Source organism: Oncorhynchus mykiss, chromosome 18, assembly GCF_057628025.1.
Source record: "Oncorhynchus mykiss isolate SJ-2025 chromosome 18, ASM5762802v1, whole genome shotgun sequence".
NCBI lineage: Eukaryota > Metazoa > Chordata > Actinopteri > Salmoniformes > Salmonidae > Oncorhynchus > Oncorhynchus mykiss.
Window position 1 is genome coordinate 61,375,115 of NC_143039.1, and position 9,316 is coordinate 61,384,430.

At 41.8% G+C, this 9,316-nt stretch overlaps 1 long non-coding RNA gene across 1 annotated transcript; it reads right to left on the minus strand.

Moving 5' to 3' along the window:
* Positions 1–200: 200 nt before the first annotated feature.
* On the minus strand, positions 201–2,440 carry LOC110496534 (uncharacterized). Its single transcript, XR_002469563.3, has 3 exons — positions 1,857–2,440; positions 896–1,020; positions 201–648 (listed from the first exon to the last, which is right to left on the minus strand). It is a non-coding gene; the product is annotated as an uncharacterized LOC110496534 (long non-coding RNA).
* Between the last annotated feature and the right edge of the window lie 6,876 nt (positions 2,441–9,316).

Sequence of the window (9,316 nt, forward strand, 5' to 3'; positions counted from 1 at the left end):
TAGGTTGGTTTCTTTCATTGACTGTAGAGTTTGATAGGACCAAAACCACAGTATAGCAGCCCTACTGGACCAGCGCTGCACCTCACCCTCATGATGGTCTTTCATAAAAACTAATTGTCATATCCCTTTTTCTTTCATTGATCCCTCCCTCCCACCCACCCAGACATGTAGTTTGAAAACCATTAAAGTCAAACGGAGGATGAGGGATGAATACATTTAATTGCCACACATTACAATTATAATTAACTTTTAGGTTGTTTAAATGTCTTGATAGACACGGGAAACAATTGAAAAGGACAATATGAACAGGTGATACAGATTTTTTTTGTTCATCTAATAAACAGCTGGATTCATTGGTCCACTCTATCCATTGTGGGCAGACATGTGCACTGAAATTGAAGTCATATTTATATTTTAGACATTTAGCAGAAGCTCTTGACCCTAAATGCTCTTGTAAGTCACTGGATTAGTGCCTTGCTCAAGAGCATATAGACAATTTCCCTTTACAACTCATTGTAAAAACCCATGTAATGAACAGAGCAGTAAAGCAGTAAAGAGAGACAGTAAGTCGTCGAGTTAATCAACCTCTCTCTGGCTCCTCTCCAGTCGTTAGTCATGTTGCTGAGGTTTAAGCCGCCTTCTGTTTCTCTGTTGAATTATAAACAGTACCAGCCCAATCAGTAGGGTTTTCTATTGCATCAGTGTGATTCAAAGCAAAGGGATTCTTGAATGTATAGGCCAATATGGACAGCATTCATTTTCTCCTTGTTTTGATCAGGACCAAAAAGTGTAGGACAAATCACACACAACCATCGGACAAAAAAATACATCTTCAACTTTTTACAAAATGCATTGTATTGGTCATTGTATACATTTTAAACCTAGCCTTACTCACCATAAAGCGATTTGGCAAGGTAGTATGTTGCAGTTCCTACAACAGCGAAAATTCCAATAACGATGAGAGTTTTAGTTGATACTGCCAGCAGACTGATTTTTAAGCCCCAGATAGCCAATCCTTGACTGTTGAAATTAAGGGAAATGTCCATTAATAATTTAATGACAAGCTCACCATTTGACATTTTCACAGGGTCACAGTGATGAGGGAAATGGTGACAAAGACAATTACACTACTCACAGAACAAAAACCCTCGTTTGAGAGTCAGTATGTATTTTGGAGATAGGTGCTCAGTTCAGACTCCACACAGGTGAATCACTCCACAGAACACTTTCACTTGTTTAACCTAATGATGATAGCCTGGGAGTGGCAGTGTTGCTTAGACTCAAGTGGCCTCGGTTATGAAATAGGCGAAAATCACAGACATGCATGGACGCACTGCACTCTAGTGATAATTTAGCTTTCAATTATCTTGTCTCGTCTCCCTTCATTTTAGTTAGCTGGCAATATGATAATTTTAATGATGAGTCAATACAGCGCCGACATTCCATTGATTAGAGCAACACAGAGCCATATAGTTTGTCCTAAATATAAGGCTCTGTTGCTTTTAGCAATTAAATGTTACACCTAATCTAATATGTCCAGTCGTTTCAACAAATTAAATGTTTGAATTAGTCTCCCATCACATGCATAACTTGAAATGAGTACAAAAAACATCTATAACCGCCGTTACACGATGCCGTTTGTACGTAATTTTAGTTGCTTCGTGAAGCACCCCCTCCCGCCAAAAAGCTAGTGGTGACAATCAGCGTTTGGGTCAATTCCCATTTCACCTTCCCCCAATGATTCTTTATGATACAAATTAGGAATTTGAATTCTTAGTTCTTGAATTGACTGAAGTGAAATAATATTGATCCGAACCCTGGTGACAAGTACAGTATAACACATATTTGCTACTCACATAACCAAAGCCATCTTGTCTGAGATAATGAATATGTCCCTTCAAGAGCCCAAAGGTGTGTGTTCTGCGTTAATGATCGCTCTGGAAAACACCTACATCGCGACGACATTCACACGGAAACGCCTTAATGCCGCGTTCCAATAACTGGGAACTCAAAAAAAAAAAAGATCATGTCAGTGATCTTCGAGTCAGAAAATCATTGCTCTAAACTCAGAGCTCTGCGAGTTTCCAGTACTTTTGAACGCTCCGAAGTCTGAGATTTCAGAATCAGTCACTTTCGGTTGTGCTGTCACAACTGACTTACAGGAAACTAGGCCCATTTCTTTGAAATGTTTTGTTCACACACACACACACACACACCATATGTATGTATAAAGCCCGTTTTACATCAGCAGGTCTCAAAAAGTGCTATACAGAACCCAGACTAAAACCCCAAAGAGCAAGGATAACTCCCTTGAAAGGCAGGAACCTAGGAATAAACCCAGAGAGAAACCGGCCTCTGAGGGGTGGTCAGTCCTTTTCTAGCTCTGCTGGGTGGAGATTGTAAAAGCAATCCGTTTAGAGTGTTTGGCCTAAACACTGGCTCTGTGTTGCTCTAATCCAGTAACTCTTCATCTTGATCCTGGGAACTGAAAGGGGTGCAACCCCCCCCCCCCCCCCCCCCCCCCCTCCAATTCACACTTTATTAATATAATCAGCTGTGTACTGCTGGGACAATAACTAAAATGTGCACCTCTTTGCGTCCCCAGGACCTGGATTAAGAAATATTACACTAATCAATGAAATATTCTACCTAATATATACGATTTACAGTGATTTACAGAAAGAACACATCTGAATTTAGCATATCTCGGGATTGGTACAACCAGGGCAGTGACCAGTTAACAAAGCTGAAGCTCAATTACTGCATTTCTATACAATTATAATTTTTTTTAAATGCTATTTTGAGAACAGCTAAAACAAGCAAAAATGACCCCAGCTAGTATCACTTAGAGGCTGTACGTTCATTCACCTCAGTCAATCTATAAGCACAAAGCTTATTAGCTACAATTGTAATGTCATACAATTATGAGAAATGATTCACGCTGCACGTAAAATCAGTGACAAAACAAAAACTTTACATTTTTACAACTGTATTGTTTGCCTTTTAATGTAGGCCTAAGCCTATGGGGAATATCGACCATGTGTGGAAACATATCTACCTTTTATTAAGTTCCTAACTTTTTGGTAAGTTTAGTACCGATTTTCTCAGGGGATCCCACATGGAAACCGATGTACTAATCGCTCTCTCTCTGCTTGCTTCCTCTCTCTCGCTCTCTCTCTCTCGCTCGCTCTCGCTCTCTCTCGCTCTCTCTCTCGCTCTCTCTCGCTCTCTCTCTCTCTGTGCTCGCTTCCTCTCTCTCTGTGTGCTCTGGTTCATTGCACCCTGCCTCAGCCTCACCACTGAGCACCACATCACTGTCTGTCTTAGTTGCCTACTCTCTATAAAGCAACGTTAGTTATTATGAGAAGTTAGTAGTATGGCATGTGCAAAGCTGTCATCAAGGCAAAGGGTGGCTACTTTGAAGAATCTCAAATATATTGATTTGTTTAACACTTTTTTGGTTAATACAAAAAAAACTTTCAGAGTGCACTGTATGTATTGATATTGTCCTTGTTATAAAGTATCTTCTCTCCACACAGAGATGTAACCTGGTGACTATACATTGGGAGAGTATAGTTGTATACTTTCACTTTTCACTTTTGCAACACCCAATGGTGCTCATTTACAGGATTATGATTATTTTATAGTACCACACACACACACACACACACACACACACACACACACACACACACACAATTTTCACAATCTTAGCACTCTCTGTCCTCTGTGTGTATCTGTCTTATTAGATAAAATACTTATAGCCTACAACAGGCATATATTGTTATATATTAACATGATGAAAAATGGCACATTGATAATCAGGCCTATGTAATGTATTTAGAATCAGGTCTATTTATATAAAGAAGCTACGCTTGTCCCTCAAACAGTACAGACTGTTCTTCGTGCTGTCTGACATAAGACAATGCAACTTGGGTTCAATCAAGAAATAAAGCTAAAAACCTTTTATAGGCCTAAATGTAGAAGCTGCATGGATTCAAAAACATGTTCTTACTGAATTTCCTCAAGTGGTAAAACAAATGTACAGTTCTAGTAGTTGGTAAGGAAGTCTGACTACTCTGCCTACATGGTGCGTTCTGTTGAAAATGACGCATGGCTGACTTTTACTGTGTATTTTCATGCATACAGTTGAAGTCAGAAGTTTACATACAGCTTAGCCTAACTACAGTTTAGCCTAACTACATTTTAGCCTAACTACAGCTTAGCCTAACTACATTTAAACTCAGTTTTTCACAATTCCTGACATTTAATCCTAGTAACAATTCCATGTCTTAGGTCAGTTAGGATCACCACTTTATTTTAAGAATGTGAAATGTCAGAATAATAGTAGAGAGAATTATTTATTTCAGCTTTTATTTATTTCATCACATTCCCAATGGGTCATAAGTTTACATACACTCAATTAGTATTTTGTAGAATTGCCTTTAAATTGTTTAACTTGAGTAAAAAGTTTTGGGTAGCCTTCCACAAGCTTCCCACAATAAGTTGGGTGAATTTTGGCCCATTCCTCCTGACAGAGCTGGTGTAGCTGAGTCAGGTTTGTAGGCCTCCTTGCTCCCACATGCTTTTTCAGTTCTGCCCACACATTTTCTATAGGATTGATGTCAGGGCTTTGTGATGGCCACTCCAATACCTTGACTTTGTTGTCCTTAAGCCATTTTGTCACTACTTTGGAAGTATGCTTGGGGTCATTGCCCATTTGGAAGACCCATTTGTGACCACGCTTTAATTTCCTGACTGATGTCTTGAGATGTTGCTTCAATATATCCACATAATTTTCCTTTCCTCATGATACCATCTATTTTGTGAAGTGCACCAGTCCCTCCTACAGCAAAACACCCCCACAATGTGATGCTGCCACCCCGTGCTTCACGGTTTGGATGGTGTTCTTCGGCTTGCAAGCCTTCCCCTTTTCCTCCAAACATAACAATGGTCATTATAGCCAAACAGTTCTATTTTTGTTTCATCAGACCAGAGGACATTTATCCTAAAAGTACGATCTTTGTCCCCAAAGGTGCAGTTGCAAACCGTAGTCTGGCTTTTTTAGAACGGTTTTGGAGCAGTGGCTTCTTCCTTGCTGAGCAGCCTTTCAGGTTATGTCGATATAGGACTCATTTCTCTGTGGATATAGATACTTTTGTGAAGATGCTGGAGGAAACAGGTACAAGGTATTTTGCTGCTGTTCTGGGATTGATTTGCACTTTTCACACCAAAGTACGTTCATCTCTAGGAGATAGAACACATCTCCTTTCTGAGCGGTATGAGGGCTGCTTGGTCCCATGGTGTTTATACTTGCGTACTATTGTTTGTACAGATGAACGTGGTACCTTCAGGCATTTTGAAATTGCTCCCAAGGATGAACCAGACTTGTGGAGGTCTACATTTTTTTTCTGGGGTCTTGGCTGATTTCTTTTGATTTCCCATGATTTCAAGCAAAGAGGCACTGAGTTTGAAGGTAGGCCTTGAAATACATCCACAGGTACACCTCCAATTGACTCAAATGATGTAAATTAGCCTATCAGAAGCTTCTAAAGCCATGACATAATTTTCTGGAATTTTACAAGCTGTTTAAAGGCACAGTCAACTTAGTGTATATAAACTTCTGACCCAATAGATTTTTGATGCAGTGAATTATAAGTGAAATAATCTGTCTGTAAACAATTGTTTACAATTGTTCAAAAATTACTTGTCATGCGCAGAGTAGATGTCCTAACCGACTTGCCAAAACTATTGTTTGTTAACAATCAATTTGTGGAGTGGTTGAAAAACGAGTTTTAATGACTCCAACCTAAGTGTATATAAACTTCTGACTTCAACTGTATATCATATCAAATGTATATATAAATCCCTTCTTACATCAGCTGATATCTCAAAGTGCTGTACAGAAACCCAGCCTAAAACCCCAAACAGCAAGCAATGCAGATGTAGAAGCACGGCGGCTAGGAAAAACTCCCTAGAAAGGCCAGAACCTAGGAAGAAACCTAGAAAGGAACCAGGCTATGAGGGGTGGCCAGTCCTCTTCTGGCTGTGCCAGGTGGAGATTATAACATAACATGGCCAAGATGTTCATAGATGACCAGCAGGGTCAAATAATAATAATCACAGTGGTTGTCAAGGGTGCAACAGGTCAGCCCATCAGGAGTATATGTCAGTTGGATTTTCATAGCCGATCATTCAGAGTATCTCTACCGCTCCTGCTGTCTCTAGAAAGTTGAAAACAACAGGTCTGGGACAGGTAGCACGTCCGGTGAACAGGTCAGGGTTCCATAGCTGCAGGCAGAACAGTTGAAACTGGAGCAGCAGCACGGCCAGGTGGACTGGGGACAGCAAGGAGTCATCAGGCCAGGTAGTCCTGAGGCATGGTCTTGGGGCTCAGGTCCTCCGAGAGAGAGAGAATTAGAGAGAGCATACTTACATTCACACAGGACACCGGATAAGACAGGAGAAATACTCCAGCTATGACAGACTGACCCTAGGCCCCCGACACATAAACTACTGCAGCATAAATACTGAAGGCTGAGACAGGAGGGGTCAGGAGACGCTGTGGCCCCGTCCGACGATACACCCGGACAGGGCCAAAGGATATAACCCCACCCACTTTGCCAAAGCACAGCCCCCACACCACTAGAGGGATATCTTCAACCACCAACTTACCATCTTGAGACAGGGCTGAGTATAGCCCACGAAGATCTCCCCCACGGCACAACCCAAGGGGGGGTGCCAACCCGGACAGGAAGATCACGTCATTTCTAAAGTAAGTCAAGCCATTGCTTATAGGGATAACACGAGTAGGATATTATATTGTGGCAAACACAACATTACAGTTGGAACAGAATGAAACAAAAGACTTGCGAACTGGTTTAAAACTTCACATTTTTGCAGCAATTCCCTAGAAAGGCTAGTGCCTACCGTACCCAACAAATAACAGCAGTAGGCTAATGGTATTTATTTTACAACAGGCCTACTTAGAACCTTCAACTAAATACGGATAAAACATTTAAAAAGACAGATTGGACTTAATTTAGCCAGTGACAATTTCTCAACCGATGTAACAAAACACATTTTGCTTATTTAAAGAACTGGTTTAGATTAGTAAATAGGCATACAATAATAACAATGATATACAATAAGGATAAAACAAATATTTATAAATATTAAAAAAATACACAAATTAAAGTTCCAAAATTGCATCCTACCTGAATAACTACTTTCACAGTAGCCTGCATTTGGCCAAGCCAACGTTCTTCTCATCTTTGTCCAACACAATATTAAAACTTGTCCATTCAGGGGACATTCCCCTTGTGGACTTTTCACTATAGGCATGTACTCTAACTTTCGTTTTACTTCAGTGCAAAATACCTACATCCTGGCAATAAACAGTATCCCAAGGCTCCTCTCTAGCTCTCTTTCTCTCTTCTGCAGCAGGCGCATGCGTGTAAGGCAGAGGGTAATGAGTGAGAGAATGGTGCTGAAGAGTGAAATCGGGATGTATGATAGGCAGCCCTGGACATTTTGGCCGGCTACGATTTAAGTTGTCTTTTAATTGATTTAAGCGGCCAAAAGCCTGCATTTTCCAGCTAGCGGAAACCACCCATGTGTGGGTTTCAAATCTTATTTTATTTGTCACATTCGCCGAAATACTGTGAAATGCTTACTTACAAGCCCTTAACCAACAATGCAGTTTTAAGAAAAATAAGAGTTAAGGAAAAAAACATTTACTAAAGAAACTACATTTTCATAAAATAAAAGAGCAACAATAAAACAACAATAACGAGACTATATACAGGAGGTACCGGTACCGAGTTAGTTGGGTTAATTGAGGTAATATGTACATGTAGGTAGGGGTAAATTGACTATGCATAGATATTAAACAGCGAGTAGCAGCAGCATAAAAAGGGGGGGTCAATGCAAATAGTCCAGGTAGCCATTTGATTATCTGTTCAGCAGTCTTATGGCTAAAGGGTAAAAGCCTTCTGGACCAAGACTTGGCACTCTGGTACCGCTTGCCGTGCAGTAGCAGAGAGAACAGTCTATGACTAGGGTGGCTGGAGCCTTAGGCAATTTTTAGGGCCTACCTTTGACACCGCCTGGTATAGAGGTCCTGGATGGCAGGAATCTTGGCCCCAGTGATGTACTGGGCCATACGCACTACCCTCTGTTGTGCCTTGCGGTAGGAGGCCGAGCAGTTGCCATACCAGGTGGTGATGCAACCAGTCAGGATACTCTCGATGGTGCAGCTGTAGAACTTTATGAGGATCTAAGGACCCATGCCAAATCTTTTCAGTCTCCTGAGGAGGACTGGGCATTGTCGTGCCCTCTTCACGACTGTCTTGGTTTGTTTGGACCATAATAGTTTGTTGGTGATGTGGACACCAAGGAACTTGAAGCTCTCAACCTGCTCCACTAAAGCCCCGTCGATGAGAAGGGGGCGTGCTCGGCCCTCCTTTTCCTGTAGTCCACGATCATCTCCTTTGTCTTGATCACGTTGAGGGAGAGGTTGTTGGCATGGCACCACACTTCCAGGTATCTGACCTCCTTATTGGCTGTCTCATTGTTGTCGGTGATCATACCTACCACCGTTGTCTTCGGAAAACTTAATGATGGTGTTGGAGTCGTGCTACGGGTCGGTAGTCATTTAGCCAGGTTACTTTAGTGTTCTTGGGCACAGGGACTATGGTGGTCTGCTTGAAACATGTAGGTATTACAGACCCGGTCAGGGACACGTTGAAAATGTCAATGAAGACACTTGCCAGTTGGTCAGCGCATGCTCGGAGTGCACGTCCTGGTAATCCGTCTGGCCCTGCGGCCTTGTGAATGTTGATCTGTTTAAAGGTCTTGCTCACATCGGCTACGGCGAGCGTGATCACACAGTCATCCAGAACAGCTGGTACTCTCATGCATGCTTCAGTGTTGCTTGACTTGAAGTGCCTATAGAAGTCATTTAGCTCGTCTGGTAGGCTTGTCACTGGGCAGCTTGCGGCTGAGCTTCCATTCGTAGTCTGTAATAGTTTGCAAGCCCTGCCACATCCGACAAGCGTCGGAGCCGGTGTAGTAGGATTCAGTCTTAGTCCTGTATTTACGCTTTGCTTGTTTGATGGTTTGTCTGAGGGCATAGCGGGATTTCTTATAAGCTTCTGGGTTAGAGTACTTCTCCTTGAAGCGGCCGATGTACCCGTTATCTCGGTGCGAATGTTGCCTGTAATCCATGGCTTCTGGTTGGGGTATATACTAGAGGTTGACCGATTTAATCGGCACGGCCGATTTCAAGTTATCATAACAATCGGTAATCTGCCTT